Source organism: Salmo salar, unplaced genomic scaffold, assembly GCF_905237065.1.
Source record: "Salmo salar unplaced genomic scaffold, Ssal_v3.1, whole genome shotgun sequence".
In the NCBI taxonomy this organism is placed as follows: domain Eukaryota; kingdom Metazoa; phylum Chordata; class Actinopteri; order Salmoniformes; family Salmonidae; genus Salmo; species Salmo salar.
This window is the reverse complement of record NW_025547357.1, coordinates 1-22,349: the sequence shown is the minus strand read 5'-3', so window position 1 is coordinate 22,349 and position 22,349 is coordinate 1. Positions and strand designations below refer to the sequence as shown.

The window sequence follows — 22,349 nt, the reverse complement described above, 5'->3', positions numbered from 1 at the left end:
ATTATTATAATTTATTTCACCTTTATATAACCAGGTAGGCCAGTTGAGAACAAGTCCTTTATTTAACCTCTTGGGGCTAGGTGGGACGCTAGCGTGCCACCCGTGGTGCACTCCATCAACAGCAGGTGCATTTCAAGAGCGGCAAATTTGAATCCAAATAAATGTCAAAATTCAAATTTTTCAAAAATACAACTATTTTACACCATTTGAAAGATAAACATCTCCTTAATCTAACCACGTTTTACGATTTCAAAAAGGTTTTACGGCGAAAGCATAAATTTAGAGTATGTTAGGACAGTACATTTACAAGAGTTGTGTGTAATGTTTTGTCAAGTCAAAGACAGGGTCACCAAAACCATAAAACCAGCTAAAATGATACACTAACCTTTTACAATCTCCATCAGATGACACTCCTAGGACATTATGTTAGACAATGCATGCATTTTTAGTTCTATCAAGTTGATATTTATATCCAAAAACAGCGTTTTACTATGGCATTGATGTTGAGGAAATCGTTTCCCTCCAATAACCGGCAGTCAAGTCAGCGTCACAAATTAAATAATTAAAATTAGAAAACATTGGTAAAATATTATATTGTCATTTAAAGAATTATAGATTTACATCTTTTGAACGCAATCAACTTGCCAGATTTAAAAATAACCTTACTGGGAAATCACACTTTGCAATAATCTGAGCACTGTGCCCAGAAAAATACGCGTTGCGATACAGACTAGACGTCATGTTGGGGAGATCTAAAATCGAAAATACTATGTAAATAATCCATTACCTTTGATTCTCTTCATCAGATGTCACTTCCAGGTATCACAGGTCCATAACGAATGTAGTTTTGTTCAAAAAAGCTCATCATTTATGTCCAAAAATCTCCGTCTCGTTAGCACATGATGTAAGCCAGCCGGACTTCTCGTCATGAACGAGGGAAAAAATATATTTCCGTTCGTTCAAACATGTCAAACGTTGTATAGCATAAATCATTAGGGCCTTTTTTAACCAGAACATGAATAATATTCAAGGTGGACGAATGCATAGTCTTTTATAACGTATTGGAACGAGGGTACCCAACATGAAGTAGCGCGCCAGGTGTCTAATGGGACATCACCGTTCCATGGCTCTTGTTCGGTCAGATCTCCCTCCAGAAGACTCAAAACACTTTGTAAAGGCTGGTGACATCTAGTGGAAGCAATAGGAAGTGCCAAAATATTCCTAAACCCCTGTGTTTTTCAATGGGATAGGTTTAAAGTCAATACAACACATCAGGTATCCACTTCCTGTCAGAAAATGTCTCAGGGTTTTGCCTGCCAAATGAGTTCTGTTATACTCACAGACACCATTCAAACAGTTTTGGAAACTTTAGAGTGTTTTCTATCCATATATAATAAGTATATGCATATTCTAGTTACTGGGTAGGATTAGTAACCAGATTAAATCGGGTACATTTTTTTTATCCAGACGTGCAAATGCTGCCCCCTAGACCCAACAGGTTAACCAGATAGGCCAGTTGAGAACAAATTCTCATTTACAACTGCGACCTGGCCAAGATAAAGCAAAGCAGTGCGACACAAACAACACAGAGTTACACATGGAATAAACAAACATGCAGTCAATAATACAATAGAAAAGTCTATATACAGTGTGTGCAAATGTATAAGAGTAGGGTGGTAAGGCAATAAATAGGCCATAGAGGTGAAATAATTACAATTTACTATTAACATTGGAGTGATAGATGTGCAGATGATGATGTGCAAGTAGAGATACTGGGGTGCAAAAGAGCAAAAATATATAACAATATGGGGATGAGGTAGTTGGGTGGGCTATTTACAGATGGGCTATGTACAGGTGCAATGATCGGTAAGCTGCTCTTACAGCTGATGCTTAAAGTTAGTGAGTGAGATATAAGTCTCCAGCTTCAGTGATTTTTGCAATTCGTTCCAGTCATTGGCAGCAGAGAACTGGAAGGAAAGGCGGCCAAAGGAGGAGTTGGCTTTGGGGATGACCAGTGTGATATACCTGCTGGAGCACGTGCTACGGGTGGGTGCTGCTATGGTGACCAGTGAACTGAGATAAGGCGGGGCTTTACCTAGCAAAGACTTATAGATGACCTGGAGCCAGTGGGTTTGGCGACGAATATGAAGCGAGGGCCAGCCAACGAGTATACAGGTCGCAGTGCTTGTTAGTATATGGGGTTTTGGTGACAAAACGGATGGCACTGTGATAGACTGCATCCAATTTGCTGAGTAGAGTGTTGGAGGCTATTTTGTAAATGACATCACCGAAGTCAAGGATCGGTAGGATAGTCTGTTTTACGAGGTTATGTTTGGCAGCATGAGTGAAGGAGGCTTTGTTGCGAAATAGGAAGCCGATTCTAGATTACATTTTTAATTGGAGATGCTTAATGTGAGTCTGGAAGGAGAGTTTACAGTCTAACCAGACACCTAGGTATTTGTAGTTGTCCACATATTCTAAGTCAGAACCGTCCAGAGTAGTGATGCTGGGCGGGTGGGTGCGGGCAGCGATCGGTTGAAGAGCATGGATTTAGTATTACTAGCATTTAAGAGCAGTTGGAGGCCACGGAAGGAGTGTTGTATGGCATTGAAGCTCGTCTGGAGGTTTGTTAACACAGTGTCCAAAGAAGGGCCAGATGTATACAGAATGGTGTCGTCTGCGTAGAGGTGGATCAGAGAATCACCAGCAGCAGGAGCAACATCATTCATATATACAGAGAAAAGAGTCGGCCCGAGAATTGAAATAGAGACTGCCAAAGGTCCAAACAACAGGGCCTCCATTTTGACACACTGAACTCTATCTGAGAAGTCAAATCAAATGTTATTGGTCACATACACATGGTTAACAGATGTTAATGCGAGTGTAGCGAAATGCTTGTGCTTCTAGTTCCGACCGTGCAGTAATATCTTAACAAGTAATCTATCAATTTCACAACAACTACCTTATACACAAGTGTAAAGGAATGAATAAGAATTTGTACATATAAATATATGGATGAGCGATGGCCGTGCGGCATAGGCAAGATGCAGTAGATGGTATAGAGTACAGTATATACATATGAGATGAGTAATGTAGGGTATGTGAACATTATATAAAGTGGCATTGTTTAAAGTGACTAGTGATACATTTATTATGTCCAATTGTTTGTTATTAAAGTGGCTATAGTTTTGAGTCAGTATGTTGGCAGCAGCCTCTCCGGATAGCCTCAAACAACAACATTGATGTATACGCTGATTCGGTGAGCGAGTTGGTGAACCAGGCGAGGCAGTCATTATAGAAACTAAGGCTGTTAAGTCTGCAGATAAGAATGTGGTGATTGACAGAGTCGAAAGTCTTAGCCGGGTCGATGAATACAGCTGCACAGTACTGTCTTTTATCGATGGCGGTTATGATATCGTTTAGTACCTTGGGCGTGGCTGAGGTGCACCCATGACCAGCTCGGAAACCAGATTGCATAGTGGAGAAGGTACGGTGGGATTTTAAAGAGTCGGTGATCTGTTTGTTAACTTGGCTTTCGAAGATTTTAGAAAGGCAGGGCAGGATGGATATAGGTCTGTAACAGTTTGGGTCTAGAGTGTCTACCCCTTTGAAGAGGGGGATGACCGCGGCAGCTTTCCAATCTTTGGGGATCTCAGACAATACGAAAGAGAGGTTGAACAGGCTAGTAATAGGGGTTGCAACAATTTCGGCAGATAATTTTAGAAAGAGAGGGTCCAGATTGTCTAGCCCCGCTGATTTGTAGGGGTCCAGATTTTGCAGCTCTTTCAGAACATCAGCTATCTGGATTTGGGTGAAGGAGAAGCGGGGGGGGGTTGTGCAAGTTGCTGGGGGTGCTGAGATGTTGGCCAGGGTAGGGGAAGCCAGGTGGAAAGCATGAAGAGAAAAATGCTTACTGAAATTCTCAATTATTGTAGATTTATCGGTGGTGACAGTGTTTCCTAGCCTCAGTGCAGTGCAGTGAATGGGGCGTGTTTGGCCCTCTTTCCTATAGGCTGTCTCATCATTGTCGGTGATCAGGCCTACCACTGTTGTGTCGTCAGCAAGCTTAATGATGGTGTTGGAGTCATGCTTGGCCACGCAGTCGTGGGAAACAGGGTCAAGGGGACTAAGCACTCACCCCTGGGGGTCCCGGTGTTGAGGATCATCGTGAAAGATGTGTTGTTGCCTACCCTTACCACCTGGGGGCGGCCCGTCAGGGAGTCCAGGAAGTACAGGATCCAGTTTCAAAAGGAGGTGTTTAGTCCGAGGGTCCTTAGCTTAGTGATGAGCTTTGAGGGCACTATGGTGTTGAACGCTGAGCTGTAGTCAATGAACAGCATTCTCACATAGGTGTTCCTTTTGTCCAGGTGTGAAAGGGCAGTGTGGAGTGCGATTGAGATTGCGTCATCTGTGGATCTGTTGGGGCGGTATGCGACTTGGAGTGGGTCTAGGGTTTTCGGGATGATGATGTTGTGAGCCATAACCAACCTTTCAAAGCACTTCATGGCTACTGAGGTGAGTTTTTCGGGACGGTAGTCATTTAGGCAGGTTACCTTCACTTTCTTGGGCACAGGGATTATTTTGGTGGTCTGCTTATTTTGGTGGTCTTGCTCATTTTGGCAATGGATCGCACAGTCGAGCCTTTAGCGCGGTGCGGATGTTGCCTGTAATCCATGGCTTCTTGTTGGGATAATGTACGTACAGTCACTGTAGGGCCGATGTCATCGATGCAGTTATTGATGAAGCCGGTGACTGAGGTGGTGTACTCCTCAAAGCCATTGGATGAATCCCGGAACATAGTCCAGTCTGAGCTAGCAAAACAGTCCTGTAGCGTAGCATCCGCGTCATCTGACCATTTCCGTATTGAGCGAGTCATTGGTACTTCCTGCTTTAGTTTTTGCTTGTAAGCAGGAATCAAGAGGATATAATTATGGTCAGATTTGCTTTTGTGTTGTGCCATATCTCCCTATGGGGGGGGGGGGCACGGGGCCCCCTGCCCCCGGCATGACTGTCAACCAGGTTGGATTGTCCTCGACCACGTTGCGTTGCGAGGGTGGGGATCGGCTCACGTAAACAGGCGCCAGGGGTCAGCGGCAATGTCGGCAACCCACCCGACCCTTCTTGAAACATGGACCAAGGAGTCTAACGCACGCTCAAGTCAGAGGGTTTTCTCCGAACACATCCTGTGTCGCAATGAAAGTGAGGGCCGGCATGCGCCGGCTGAGGTGGGGCTTGCGCACCACCGGCCCGTCTCGCTCGCTCTGTCAGGGAGGTGGAGCGCGTGCGATAGGACCCGAAAGATGGTGAACTATGCCTGGGCAAGGCGAAGCAAGAGGAAACTCTGGTGGAGGTCCGTAGCGATCCTGACATGCAAATTGGTGGTCCGACCTGGGTATAGGGGCGAAAGACTAATCAAGCCATCTAATAGCTGGTTCCCTCCGAAGTTTCCCCCAGGTTAGCTGACGCTCGAAGTCTCACAGTTTTATCTGGTAAAGCGAATGATTAGAGGTCTTGGGGCCGAAATGATCTCAACCTATTCTCAAACTTTAAATGGGTAAGAAGCCTGGCTCGCTGGCTTGGAGCCGGGCGTGGTATGCGAGCTGCCTAGTGGGCCACTTTTGGGAAGCAGAACTGATGCTGTGGGATGAACCAAACGCCGGGTTAAGGCGCCCAATACCGACGCTCATCAGACCCCAGAAAAGGTGTTGGTCGATATAGACAGCAGGATGGTGGCCATGGAAGTCAGAATCCGCAAAGGAGTGTGTAGCAAATTCACCTGCCGAATCAACAAGCCCTGAAAATTGATGGCGCTGGAGCGTCGGGCCCATACCCGGCCGTCGCTGGCAACGGGAGCCTCAAGGGCTATGCCGCGACGAGTAGGAAGGCCGCCGCAGTGAGCACGGAAGCCTAGGGCGTGGGTCCGGGTGGAGCCGCCGTGGGGTCAGATCTTGGTGGTAGTAGCAAATATTCAAACGAGAACTTTGAATGGCGAAGTGGAGAAGGGTTCGATGTGAACAGCAGTTGAGCATGTGTCAGTCGGTCCTAAGAGATGGGTGAACGCCGTTCGGAAGGGAGTTGGTAGAAAGGGAGTCAGGAGTAGCAGAGACGGGCGCCGCGAGGAGAAGGAGAAGCTGGCAGGAGCCCCGGGAAGTGTTCTCTTTTCTTTGTGAATGGCAGGGCGCCCTGGAATGGGTTCACCCTGAGAGAGGGGCCCAAGCCCTGAAAGCGCTGCGGTTCCGGAGGCGTCCGGTGAGCTCTCGCTGGCCCTTGAAAATCTAGGGGGGAGGGTGTAAATTTCACTCCGGGCTGTGCCCATATCCGCAGAGGTCTCCAAGTTGAACAGCCTCTGGCATGTTAGAACAATGTATGTAAGGGAAGTCGGCAAATTGCCAAGTCAGATACGCTCTAAGGGCAAGGGTCGGTCGGGCTTGGTTGCGAAGCGGGGCTTGAGCCTCGGCTGGGGGAGCAGTTGCTTCGTCGCCTCCTCTCGCCACTGTTGGAAGTTCATTGTGCTGCCCATCTTGGGGTCTCTCGTGCGTGGTCTCGCAAGGGACTGCGTGCGGGGGTTCATCGAGGGGATGTTTGCCGGTGGGAGGAACCCACGGGTTCATCGAGGTGGTGTTTGCCGGTGGGCGAAGGCGGATCGGTTGAGGGTTGGATCCGATGGTTGGCGGCGGCAACTCGACGCATCGGGCCCTTCTCGCGGATCTCCTCAGCTACGAAGGCCCCGTTCGCTGGCCCCGTTCGCGCCTAGTAGCTGACTTAGAACTGGTGCAGACCAGGGGAATCCGACTGTTTAATTAAATCAAAGCATCGCAAAGACCCGAGGTGGGTGTTGACGCGATGTGATTTCTGCCCAGTGCTCTTCAAGTAAAAGTGAAGAAATTCAATGAAGCCTCTCGTAAGGTAGCCAAGTGCCTTGTTATCTAATTAGTGACGCGCATGAATGGATGAACGAGATTCCCACTGTCCCGACCTACTATCTAGTGAAACCACAGCCAAGGGAACGGGCTTGGCGGAATCAGCGGGGAAAGAATGGCCAGTTTTTGGAATGCGTAAACAATTGTCTGATTGCGGGGATGCAGGGCTGTGTTCAAAACCACTACAAGTGTGCTTGATCTATTTCCTCATCGGCACAGCTTGGAGAGCTCTAAAAAGCACCTTCTAGTGCCTTCTTTGAGTCAGAAAATAGCATTGAAATGACTTAGGAACTGCACACTTTGGAGAGGTCAGGCCACCTGTCACTCTAACCCACAGTCTGGAGAGGTGAGGCCACTTGGAGATACCAGTTAGTCCTCTAACTCCAACCCACACTTTGGAGTGGTGTGGTCATTTTGAGATACCAATTAGTCCTCTCACTCTGCACCTACCCCACATCTTCCAGGAATATTCTTTCCATGTTACTGAATGTATCCAGAATATTTTCAAATGTTGTTATCAAAATGCACATAAAATCAACAGTGTAATGTTTGGTTTCAGTCTTGTGTCAGGTGAACTGTTGTGTCCTCACATTTGGTCTAATAATTTTCCCATAAACTCCAAACTGTTCCCTTTTAATTGCTACCATGCGTATGCATATGCATTTCATATTTCTTCTGAAACAAACATTTCAATGTTTCCCTGTCCATAGTGTAAAGGGTTAAGGAGTGGCTCTCCCATAAGCACCAAACAGGTAGCAGCTGGGTCTGGTCTGCTTAGTTCATTGACTCTATATGTCTCTCTTCCTCTTCCATCTCTGGATAGTACATACAGCAGACTACCCATACTACCCATACTGCATCCCTCTACAACAGAATACCCATACTGCATCCCTCTACAACAGACTACCCATACTGCATCACTCTACAACAGATAGTACACACAGCAGACTACCCATACTGCATCACTCTACAACAGATAGTACACACAGCAGACTACCCATACTGCATCACCCCACAACAGATAGTATGTCCATCTTTAAGAGACCATCACGTTAACTGTGCTGTATACAGTAGAAGGGTAAGCAGATATGTTGACCAGTCTTTTAACCTTGTTGTTATTCCAGGATGTCCCAGCAGGGGGCAGCAGCACCATCCACGTCTCCTTCACTCCCCTGACCCTGTCAGAACTGACCTCTAACGCTGCCTGTGTATCCTTCGCTCTGGGCTTCATGAGCCTTGACTCCAAGGTATTATGGTTCCTTCCAAATTTGATGTGCCATGATTCTGTCACCATGTTATGTTTGGTACTCACGTGTGTCTTTGCAGGTGTCCTCCTGTATCCCGGGTAAGGTTCACAGGGCTCAGGGTCAGGATCTGGAACCTCTCCGATTGGACCTCCAGGCCTCCGTCAGACCTGCCGTGTAAGAAACCACTATTGACCATTATGCTTAATTGGGTGGTTTCCAAGACTAAAACGTGCAGCGCCTTGCAAAAGTATTCATCCCCCGATGCGTTTTTCCTATTTTGTTGCATTACAACCTGTAATTTAAATGGATTTTGGGGGATTTAATGTAATGGACATACACAAAAAGTCAAAATTTAAAAATAACCAGAAAATGTAAAATAAAATTAAAACAGAAAAGTGGTGCGTGTATATGTATTCACCCCTTTGCTATGAAGCCCCTAAATAAGATCTGGTGCAACCAATTACCTTCAGAAGTCACATAATTAGTTAAATAAAGTCCACCTGTGTGCAATCTAAGTGTCACATGATCTCAGTATATATACACCTGTTCTGAAAGGTCCCAGAGTCTGCAACACCACTAAGCAAGGGGCACCACCAAGCAAGCAGCACCATGAAGACCAAAGAGCTCTCCAAACAGGTCAGGGACAAAGTTGTGGAGAAGTACAGATCAGGGTTGGGTCATAAAAAAATACCCAAAACTTTGAAAATCCCACGGAGCACCATTAAATCCATTATTACAAAATGGAAAGAATGTGGCACCACAACAAACCTGCCAAGAGAGGGCCGCCCACCAAAACTCATGGATCAGGCAAGGAGGCCATTAATCAGGGAGGCAACAAAGAGACCAAAGATAACCCTGAAGGAGCTGCAAAGTTCCAAGCCGGAGATTGGAGTATCTGTCCATAGGACCACTTTAAGCCGTACACTCTACAGAGCTGGGCTTTACGGAAGAGTGGCCAGAAAAAGCCATTGCTTCAAGAGAAGAATAAGCAAACATGTTTGGTGTTTGCCAAAAGGCATGTGGGAGACTCCCCAAACATATAGAAGAAGGTATTCTGGTCAGATGAGACAAAAATGTAGCTTTTTGGCCATCAAGGAAAACGCTATGTCTGGAGCAAACCCAACACCTCTCATCACCCCGTGAACACCATCCATGAAAAACATCCCCACAGCATGATACTGCCACCACCATGCTTCACTGTGGGGATGTTTTTCATCGGCAGGGACTGGGAAACTGGTTAGAATTGAAGGAATGATGGATAGAGCTAAATACAGGGAAATTCTTGAGGGAAACCTGTTTCAGTCTTCCAGAGACTTGAGACTGGGATGGAGGTTCACCTTCCAGCAGGACAATGAACGTAAGCATACTGCTAAAGCAACACTCGAGTGGTTTAAGGGGACACATTTAAATGTCATGGAATGGCCTAGTCAAAGCCCAGACCTCAATCCAATTGAGAATCTGTGGTATGATTTAAATATTGCTGTACACCAGCAGAGCCCATCCAACCAAGGAGCTGGAGCAGTTTTGCCATGAAATGTGCCAAACTTATAGAGACATACCCCAAGAGACTTGCAGCTGTATTTGCTGCAAAAGGTGGCTCTACAATGTATTGACTTTGGGGGGGTGAATAGTTATGCACGCTCAAGTTTTCAATTTTTTTGTCTTATTTCTTGTTTGTTTCACAATAAAAAGTATTTTGCATCTTCAAAGTGGTAAGCATGTTGTGTAAATCAAATGATACAAACCCCCCAAAAATCTATTTTAATTCCAGGGGGGTGAATATTGTCGCAAGCCACTGTACAGTCGTGGCCAAAATGTTTGAGAATGACACAAATATTAATTTTCACAAAGTCTGCTGCCTCAGTTTGTATGATGGCAATTTGCATATACTCCAGAATGTTATGAAGAGTGATCAGATGAATTGCAATTAATTGCAAAGTCCCTCTTTGCCATGCAAATGAACTGAATTCCCCCAAAAACATTTCAACTGCATTTCAGCCCCTGCCACAAAAGGACCAGCTGACATCATGTCAGTGATTCTCTCGTTAACACATGTGAGTGTTGATGAGGACAAGGCTGGAGATCACTCTGTCATGCTGATTGAGTTCGAATAACAGACTGGAAGCTTCAAAAGGAGGGTGGTACTTGGAATCATTGTTCTTCCTCTGTCAACCATGGTTACCTGCAAGGAAACACGTGCCGTCATCATTGCTTTGCACAAAAAGGGCTTCACAGGCAAGGCTGTAAGATTGCACCTAAATCAACCATTTATTGGATCATCAAGAACTTCAAGGAGAGCGGTTCAATTGTTGTGAAGAAGGCTTCAGGGCGCCCAAGAAAGTCCAGCAAGCGCCAGGACCGTCTCCTAAAGTTGATTCAGCTGCGGGATCGGGGCACCACCAGTACAGAGCTTGCTCAGGAATGGCAGCAGGCAGGTGTGAGTGCATCTGCACGCACAGTGAGGCAAAGACTTTTGGAGGATGGCCTGGTGTCAAGAAGGGCAGCAAAGAAGCCACTTCTCTCCAGGAAAAACATCAGGGACAGACTGATATTCTGTAAAAGGTACAGGGATTGGCCTGCTGAGGACTGGGGTAAAGGCATTTTCTCTGAATCCCCTTTCCGATTGTTTGGGGCATCCGGAAAAAGCTTGTCCGGAGAAGACAAGGTGAGCACTACCATCAGTCCTGTGTCATGCCAACAGTAAAGCATCCTGAGACCATTCATGTGTGGGGTTGCATCTCAGCCAAGGGAGTGGGCTCACTCACAATTTTGCCTAAGAACACAGCCATGAATAAAGAATGGTACCAACACATCCTCCGAGAGCAACTTCTCCCAACCATCCAGGAACAGTTTGGTGACGAATAATGCCTTTTCCAGCATGATGGAGCATCTTGGCATAAGGCAAAAGTGATAACTAAGTGGCTCGGGGAAAAAAACATCGATATTTTGGGTCCATGGCCAGGAAACTCCACAGACCTTAATCCTATTGAGAACTTGTGGTCAATCCTCAAGAGGCGGGTGGACAAACAAAACCCCACAAATTCTGACAAACTCCAAGTATTGATTATGCAAGAATGGGCTGCCATCAGTCAGGATGTGGCCCAGAAGTTAATTGACAGCATGCCAAGGCGGATTGCAGAGGTCTTGAAAAAGAAGGGTCAACACTGCAAATATTGACTCTTTGCATCAACTTCATGTAATTGTCAATAAAAGCCTTTGACACTTGATGAAATGCTTGTAATTATACTTCAGTATTCCATAGTAACATCTGACAAAAATATCTAAAGACACTGAAGTAGCAAACTTTGTGAAAATTAATATTTGTGTCATTCTCAAAACTTTTGGCCACGACTGTTCTTTCCATGGAGATTCTCCATTGAGCTTGGTTTTTATTCCAGGACTTGGCTTAACTTCTATGGGCTAGGTGGGACGCCCCCTAGCCCCAACCGCTTAATCGGCGTCCGGGAAAACTTCCCCAATGTTTAGCAGAACAGCTAGGTTCCGCTTGGTAGCAGATAGAACAGCTAGGTTCCGCTTGGTAGCAGATAGAACAGCTAGGTTCCGCTTGGTAGCAGTTAGAACAGCTAGGTTCCGCTTGGTAGCAGATAGAACAGCTAGGTTCCGCTTGGTAGCAGATAGAACAGCTAGGTTCCGCTTGGTAGCAGTTAGAACAGCTAGGTTCTGCTTGCCATATGGTAGCAGATAGAACAGCTAGGTTCCGCTTGGTAGCAGATAGAACAGCCAGGTTCTGCTTGCCATGTGGTAGCAGATAGAACAGCCAGGTTCCGCTTGGTAGCAGTTAGAACAGCTAGGTTCTGCTTGCCATGTGGTAGCAGATAGAACAGCTAGGTTCCGCTTGGTAGCAGTTAGAACAGCTAGGTTCTGCTTGCCATGTGGTAGCAGATAGAACAGCTAGGTTCCGCTTGGTAGCAGTTAGAACAGCTAGGTTCTGCTTGCCATGTGGTAGCAGATAGAACAGCTAGGTTCCGCTTGGTAGCAGTTAGAACAGCTAGGTTCTGCTTGCCATGTGGTAGCAGATAGAACAGTCTATGACTAGGGTGGTTGGAGTCTTTGACAATTTTTAGGGCCTTCCTCTGACACTGCCTGGAATAGAGGTCCTGGATGGCAGGAAGCTTGGCCCCAGTGATGTACTGGGCCGTTTGCTCTACCCTCTGTAGTGCCTTGTGGTCCGAGGCCGAGCAGTTGCCATACCAGGCAGTGATACAACCAGTCAGGATGCTCTCGATGGTACAGCTGTAGAAACTTTTGAGGATCTGAGGACCCATGCCAAATCTTTTCAGTCTCCTGAGGGAGAATAGGTTTTGTCGTGCCCTCTTCACGACTGTCTTGGTGTGCTTGGACCATGTTAGTTTGTTAGTGATGTGGACACTAAGGAACTTGAAGCTCTCAACCTGCTCCACTGCAGCCCCGTCGATGAGAATGGGGGCGTGCTTGATCCTCCTTTTCCTGTAGTCCACAATTATCTCCTTTGTCTTGATCGCGTTGAGGGAGAGGTTGATGTCCTGGCACCACACAGCCAGGTTTCTGACCTCCTCCCTATAGGCTGTCTCGTTGTTGTCGGTGATCAGGCCTACCACTTTTGTGTCATCTGCAAACTTAATGATGGTGTTGGAGTCGTGCCTGGCCGTGCAGTCATGAGTGAACAGGGAGTACAGGAGGGGGCTGAGCACGCACCCCTGAGGAGCTCCTGTGTTGAGGAGCAGCGTGGCAGATGTGTTGTTGCCTACCCTTACCACCTGGGGGCGGACCGTCAGGAAGTACAGGATCCAGTAGCAGAGGGAGGTGTTTAGTCCCAGGGTCCTTAGCTTATTGATGAGCTTTGAGGGCAGTATGGTGTTGAACGCTGAGCTGTAGTCAATGAATAGCATTCTCACATAGGTGTTCCATTTGTCCAGGTGGGAAAGGGCAGTGTGGAGTGCAATAGAGATTTGGATCATCTGTGGATCCGTTGTTGCAGTATGCAAATTGGAGTGGGTCTAGGGTTTCTGGGATAATGGTGTTGATGTGAGCCATTACCAACCCTTCAAAGCACTTCATGGCTACAGACGTGAGTGCTACGGGTCTGTATTACAGACTCGGACAGGGAGAGGTTGAAAATGTAGGTGAAGACACTGTCAGAGACTTACTGTCTGTGTTCATGTCTTTAGCCTGTCAGTGATTTACTGTCTGTGTTCATTAATTTAGCCTGTCAGTGACTTACTGTCTGTGTTCATTTATTCAGCCTGTCAGCAACTTGCTGTGTGTTCCTCTGACTCCCTCATAGCCTGTCAGTGACTTGCTGTGTTGTTCTCTTTAGGCTGTCAGTGACTTGCTGTGTTGTTCTCTTTAGCCTGTCAGTGCAGATGGAGGAGGAAGAGGAGTGTCTGGAGTTCTGTGCTGTGGCCAGTGATTTAATACAGGGCGAGCCACACAATGAGGTGGGTCTGAGACACCTGCCAAACCACCTACATATTTAAATATGTCCTCCAGGGGGTTTTGAACTTTTACTGTTGGAAAGTGATATCCCAAGTATAAATCCAGTAAAGGACACACACTAAAGGGTAAAAAATAAATAAATTGGGGTGTAAAATAGTGTTTTTTTGTACTTTACTGTGTTTGTACTTGATGTTGCTTTTCAACAGTAAAATATTTTTTTTAATCACTGGACATTTTTCTGTCTGCAATGCTGTATTTCTTCCATTTATCGGCACATATTTTGTCATTGGGTAACTTCTCTGCCGTGTTGTGTTTTCTCAGATGGTACAGAGGAAGTGTTCCATCACACGAACGTTCCAGTTGAAGAACAGCACAGAGATGCCTCTGAGTTTCAGGCTGAGCACCCAGCCTCCCTTTTCTGTGCTGCAGCCACAGCCTGGAGGTGGTGCCGGGACAGCCGGCTGCTCTTCCCACAGCCTCCCACCTGGGGAGAACCAGCTACTGCTGCTGCAGCCACGACACAACAAGCAGGTAGGTTAGTACATAGGAACCTAACAATACACCAGAACACATCAGTAGATACCTAACAATACACCAGAACACATCAGTAGATACCTAACAATACACCAGAACACATCAGTAGGTACCTAACAATACACCAGAACACATCAGTAGATACCTAACAATACACCAGAACACATCAGTAGATACCTAACAATACACCAGAACACATCAGTAGATACCTAACAATACACCAGAACACATCAGTAGATACCTAACAATACACCAGAACACATCAGTAGATACCTAACAATACACCAGAACACATCAGTAGATACCTAACAATACACCAGAACACATCAGTAGATAGATACCTAACAATACACCAGAACACATCAGTAGATAGATACCTAACAATACACCAGAACACATCAGTAGATACCTAACAATACACCAGAACACATCAGTAGATACCTAACAATACACCAGAACACATCAGTAGATAGATACCTAACAATACACCAGAACACATCAGTAGATACCTAACAATACACCAGAACACATCAGCAGATACCTAACAATACAACAGAACACATCAGTAGATACCTAACAATACACCAGAACACATCAGTAGATAGATACCTAACAATACACCAGAACACATCAGTAGATACCTAACAATACACCAGAACACATCAGTAGATAGATGCCTAACAATACACCAGAACACATCAGTAGATAGATACCTAACAATACACCAGAACACATCAGTAGATAGATACCTAACAATACACCAGAACACATCAGTAGATAGATACCTAACAATACACCAGAACACATCAGTAGATAGATACCTAACAATACACCAGAACACATCAGTAGATAGATACCTAACAATACACCAGAACACATCAGTAGATAGATACCTAACAATACACCAGAACACATCAGTAGATACCTAACAATACACCAGAACACATCAGTAGATACCTAACAATACACCAGAACACATCAGTAGATACCTAACAATACACCAGAACACATCAGTAGATACCTAACAATACACCAGAACACATCAGTAGATAGATACCTAACAATACACCAGAACACATCAGTAGATACCTAACAATACACCAGAACACATCAGTAGATACCTAACAATACACCAGAACACATCAGTAGATAGATACCTAACAATACACCAGAACACATCAGTAGATACCTAACAATACACCAGAACACATCAGTAGATACCTAACAATACACCAGAACACATCAGTAGATAGATACCTAACAATACACCAGAACACATCAGTAGATAGATACCTAACAATACACCAGAACACATCAGTAGATAGATACCTAACAATACACCAGAACACATCAGTAGATAGATACCTAACAATACACCAGAACACATCAGTAGATAGATACCTAACAATACACCAGAACACATCAGTAGATACCTAACAATACACCAGAACACATCAGCAGATACCTAACAATACAACAGAACACATCAGTAGATACCTAACAATACACCAGAACACATCAGTAGATAGATACCTAACAATACACCAGAACACATCAGTAGATACCTAACAATACACCAGAACACATCAGTAGATAGATGCCTAACAATACACCAGAACACATCAGTAGATAGATACCTAACAATACACCTGAACACATCAGTAGATAGATACCTAACAATACACCAGAACACATCAGTAGATAGATACCTAACAATACACCAGAACACATCAGTAGATAGATACCTAACAATACACCAGAACACATCAGTAGATAGATACCTAACAATACACCAGAACACATCAGTAGATAGATACCTAACAATACACCAGAACACATCAGTAGATAGATACCTAACAATACACCAGAACACATCAGTAGATACCTAACAATACACCAGAACACATCAGTAGATACCTAACAATACACCAGAACACATCAGTAGATAGATACCTAACAATACACCAGAACACATCAGTAGATAGATACCTAACAATACACCAGAACACATCAGTAGATAGATACCTAACAATACACCAGAACACATCAGTAGATACCTAACAATACACCAGAACACATCAGTAGATACCTAACAATACACCAGAACACATCAGTAGATACCTAACAATACACCAGAACACATCAGTAGATACCTAACAATACACCAGAACACATCAGTAGATACCTAACAATACACCAGAACACATCAGTAGATAGATACCTAACAATACACCAGAACACATCAGTAGATAGATACCTAACAATACACCAGAACACATCAGTAGATAGATACCTAACAATACACCAGAACACATCAGTAGATAGATACCTAACAATACACCAGAACACATCAGTAGATAGATACCTAACAATACACCAGAACACATCAGTAGATAGATACCTAACAATACACCAGAACACATCAGTAGATAGATACCTAACAATACACCAGAACACATCAGTAGATAGATACCTAACAATACACCAGAACACATCAGTAGATAGATACCTAACAATACACCAGAACACATCAGTAGATAGATACCTAACAATACACCAGAACACATCAGTAGATAGATACCTAACAATACACCAGAACACATCAGTAGATAGATACCTAACAATACACCAGAACACATCAGTAGATAGATACCTAACAATACACCTGAACACATCAGTAGATACCTAACAATACACCAGAACACATCAGTAGATACCTAACAATACACCAGAACACATCAGTAGATACCTAACAATACACCAGAACACATCAGTAGATAGATACCTAACAATACACCAGAACACATCAGTAGATAGATACCTAACAATACACCAGAACACATCAGCAGATAGATACCTAACAATACACCAGAACACATCAGTAGATAGATACCTAACAATACACCAGAACACATCAGTAGATAGATACCTAACAATACAACAGAACACATCAGTAGATACCTAACAATACACCAGAACACATCAGTAGATACCTAACAATACACCAGAACACATCAGTAGATACCTAACAATACACCAGAACACATCAGTAGATAGATACCTAACAATACACCAGAACACATCAGTAGATAGATACCTAACAATACACCAGAACACATCAGTAGATAGATACCTAACAATACACCAGAACACATCAGCAGATACCTAACAATACACCAGAACACATCAGTAGATACCTAACAATACACCAGAACACATCAGTAGATAGATACCTAACAATACACCAGAACACATCAGTAGATAGATACCTAACAATACACCAGAACACATCAGTAGATAGATACCTAACAATACACCAGAACACATCAGTAGATAGATACCTAACAATACACCAGAACACATCAGTAGATACCTAACAATACACCTGAACACATCAGTAGATACCTAACAATACACCAGAACACATCAGTAGATACCTAACAATACACCAGAACACATCAGTAGATACCTAACAATACACCAGAACACATCAGTAGATAGATACCTAACAATACACCAGAACACATCAGCAGATAGATACCTAACAATACACCAGAACACATCAGCAGATAGATACCTAACAATACACCAGAACACATCAGTAGATACCTAACAATACACCAGAACACATCAGTAGATAGATACCTAACAATACACCAGAACACATCAGTAGATAGATACCTAACAATACACCAGAACACATCAGTAGATAGATACCTAACAATACACCAGAACACATCAGTAGATACCTAACAATACACCAGAACACATCAGTAGATACCTAACAATACACCAGAACACATCAGTAGATACCTAACAATACACCAGAACACATCAGTAGATAGATGCCTAACAATACACCAGAACACATCAGTAGATAGATACCTAACAATACACCAGAACACATCAGTAGATAGATACCTAACAATACACCAGAACACATCAGTAGATAGATACCTAACAATACACCAGAACACATCAGTAGATACCTAACAATACACCAGAACACATCAGTAGATACCTAACAATACACCAGAACACATCAGTAGATAGATACCTAACAATACACCAGAACACATCAGTAGATAGATACCTATCAATACACCAGAACACATCAGTAGATACCTAACAATACACCAGAACACATCAGTAGATACTTAACAATACACCAGAACACATCAGTAGATAGATACCTAACAATACACCAGAACACATCAGTAGATAGATACCTAACAATACACCAGAACACATCAGTAGATAGATACCTAACAATACAACAGAACACATCAGTAGATAGATACCTAACAATACACCAGAACACATCAGTAGATAGATACCTAACAATACACCAGAACACATCAGTAGATACCTAACAATACACCAGAACACATCAGTAGATAGATACCTAACAATACACCAGAACACATCAGTAGATAGATACCTAACAATACAACAGAACACATCAGTAGATAGATACCTAACAATACACCAGAACACATCAGTAGATAGATACCTAACAATACACCAGAACACATCAGTAGATAGATACCTAACAATACACCAGAACACATCAGTAGATAGATACCTAACAATACACCAGAACACATCAGTAGATAGATACCTAACAATACACCAGAACACATCAGTAGATAGATACCTAACAATACACCAGAACACATCAGTAGATAGATACCTAACAATACACCAGAACACATCAGTAGATAGATACCTAACAATACACCAGAACACATCAGTAGATACCTAACAATAGGTGCTGTGCAGAATAACAGTTCCATTTTTGACTTAATCAAGGTGCTGTGCAGTATAAACTGTATCAGTGTGAACTGTATCAGTGTAAACTATATCAATATAAACTATATCAGTGTATACTATATCAGTATAAACTGTATCAGTGTAAACTATATCAGTATAAACTGTATCAGTGTAAACTATATCAGTGTAAACTGTATCAGTGTAAACTGTATCAGTGTAAACTATATCATTGTAAACTATATCAGTGTAAACTATATCAGCGTAAACTATATCATTGTAAACTATATCATTGTAAACTATATCATTGTAAACTATATCATTGTAAACTATACCAGCGTAAACTATATCAGTATAAACTATATCAGTATAAACTATTTCAGTATAAACTATATCAGTGTAAACTATATCAGTGTAAACTATATCAGTATAAACTGTATCAGTGTAAACTATATCAGCATAAACTCTGTGGACATATTGCATGTACATATAGAGATTCTACATTGGGACTTCCAATATCCGTTCCTCCTGGGGTTGGCAGGTGAAGGTGGCGTTCCACAGCTCTCTATCCATGCTGGCCTATCTGAGGCAGTCTGCAGAGGAAGTCCCGCCCAGCGTGTCTCTGGTTACCAATGAGAGTGGAGAGAGGAAGCTGAGGTTCCGGCAGACCCTGTCAGTGCATTACAACAACAACAGTCTGCAGGTAACAGATCCTTCATAGTGATAGTAAGAGATATTTACAGTCGTTCTGATTTAACAGTAGTCATCCATACATGTTTTGGTTCAGAGTACATGGTGTGCTAACTGTCTGTACTCCTGCCCTGTTCTGTCCTTAAACGTCTCCTGTCCGCAGACCGTGCCACTCTGTGCCCACCTGTCCCTGCCCACTATAAGTCTGTCCTGTGACAGTCTGGACTTCGGTACCTGCTACGTGGGTCAGACCCTGGTCAAGGAGGTCCATCTTTCCAACCGAGGAGGCTCCTCTAGCTACTGGAGAGCTCTCATAGGTAACCATAGTTCTGTAGGTACTAGAGCTCTCATAGGTAACCATGGTTCTGTAGTTACTAGAGCTCTCATAGGTAACCATGGTTCTGTAGTTACTAGAGCACTCATAGGTAACCATGGTTCTGTAGTTACTAGAGCTCTCATAGGTAACCATGGTTCTGTAGCTACTGGAGAGCTCTCATAGGTAACCATGGTTCTGTAGGTACTAGAACTCTCATAGGTAACCATGGTTCTGTAGGTACTAGAGCTCTCATAGGTAACCATGGTTCTGTAGTTACTAGAGCACTCATGGTAACCATGGTTCTGTAGGTACTAGAGCTCTCATAGGTAACCATGGTTCTGTAGGTACTAGAGCTCTCATAGGTAACCATGGTTCTGTAGGTACTAGAGCTCTCATAGGTAACCATGGTTCTGTAGTTACTAGAGCACTCATAGGTAACCATGGTTCTGTAGGTACTAGAGCTCTCATAGGTAACCATGGTTCTGTAGGTACTAGAGCTCTCATAGGTAACCATGGTTCTGTAGTTACTAGAGCTCTCATAGGTAACCATGGTTCTGTAGGTACTAGAGCTCTCATAGGTAACCATGGTTCTGTAGGTACTAGAGCTCTCATAGGTAACCATGGTTCTGTAGTTACTAGAGCTCTCATAGGTAACCATGGTTCTGTAGGTACTAGAGCACTCATAGGTAACCATGGTTCTGTAGTTACTAGAGCTCTCATAGGTAACCATGGTTCTGTAGTTACTGGAGAGCACTCATAGGTAACCATGGCTCTGTAGTTACTAGAGCTCTCATAGGTAACCATGGTTCTGTAGGTACTAGAGCTCTCATAGGTAACCATGGTTCTGTAGGTACTAGAGCTCTCATAGGTAACCATGGTTCTGTAGCTACTAGAGCTCTCATAGGTAACCATGGTTCTGTAGATACTAGAGCACTCATAGGTAACCATGGTTCTGTAGTTACTAGAGCACTCATAGGTAACCATGGTTCTGTAGCTACTAGAGCTCTCATAGGTAACCATGGTTCTGTAGTTACTAGAGCTCTCATAGGTAACCATGGTTCTGTAGTTACTAGAGCTCTCATAGGTAACCATGGTTCTGTAGCTACTAGAGCTCTCATAGGTAACCATGGTTCTGTAGATACTAGAGCACTCATAGGTAACCATGGTTCTGTAGTTACTAGAGCACTCATAGGTAACCATGGTTCTGTAGCTACTAGAGCTCTCATAGGTAACCATGGTTCTGTAGTTACTAGAGCTCTCATAGGTAACCATGGTTCTGTAGTTACTAGAGCTCTCATAGGTAACCATGGTTCTGTAGTTACTAGAGCTCTCATAGGTAACCATGGTTCTGTAGTTACTAGAGCACTCATAGGTAACCATGGTTCTGTAGTTACTAGAGCACTCATAGGTAACCATGGTTCTGTAGGTACTAGAGCTCTCATAGGTAACCATGGTTCTGTAGGTACTAGAACTCTCATAGGTAACCATGGTTCTGTAGTTACTAGAGCTCTCATAGGTAACCATGGTTCTGTAGTTACTAGAGCTCTCATAGGTAACCATGGTTCTGTAGCTACTGGAGAGCTCTCATAGGTAACCATGGTTCTGTAGGTACTAGAACTCTCATAGGTAACCATGGTTCTGTAGTTACTAGAGCACTCATAGGTAACCATGGTTCTGTAGGTACTAGAGCTCTCATAGGTAACCATGGTTCTGTAGTTACTAGAGCTCTCATAGGTAACCATGGTTCTGTAGGTACTAGAGCTCTCATAGGTAACCATGGTTCTGTAGTTACTAGAGCACTCATAGGTAACCATGGTTCTGTAGGTACTAGAGCTCTCATAGGTAACCATGGTTCTGTAGGTACTAGAGCTCTCATAGGTAACCATGGTTCTGTAGTTACTAGAGCACTCATAGGTAACCATGGCTCTGTAGTTACTAGAGCTCTCATAGGTAACCATGGTTCTGTAGTTACTAGAGCTCTCATAGGTAACCATGGTTCTGTAGCTACTAGAGCTCTCATAGGTAACCATGGTTCTGTAGTTACTAGAGCTCTCGTAGGTAACCATGGTTCTGTAGTTACTAGAGCTCTCATAGGTAACCATGGTTCTGTAGTTACTAGAGCTCTCATAGGTAACCATGGTTCTGTAGTTACTAGAGCTCTCATAGGTAACCATGGTTCTGTAGTTACTAGAGCTCTCATAGGTAACCATGGTTCTGTAGTTACTAGAGCTCTCATAGGTAACCATGGTTCTGTAGTTACTAGAGCAATCATAGGTAACCATGGTTCTGTAGTTACTAGAGCACTCATAGGTAAGTATAGTCCTGTAGTTACTAGAGCACTCATAGGTCACCATAGTCCTGTAGTTACTAGAGCTCTCATAGGTAACCATGGTTCTGTTGGTACTAGAGCACTCATAGGTAACCATGGTTCTGTTG

At 43.7% G+C, this 22,349-nt stretch overlaps 1 pseudogene; it reads left to right on the top strand.

The window, feature by feature from the left end:
* LOC123731795 (deleted in lung and esophageal cancer protein 1-like) overlaps positions 1-20,008 on the top strand; it is a 64,339-nt pseudogene extending 44,331 nt beyond the window's left edge.
* Positions 20,009-22,349: the final 2,341 nt, after the last annotated feature.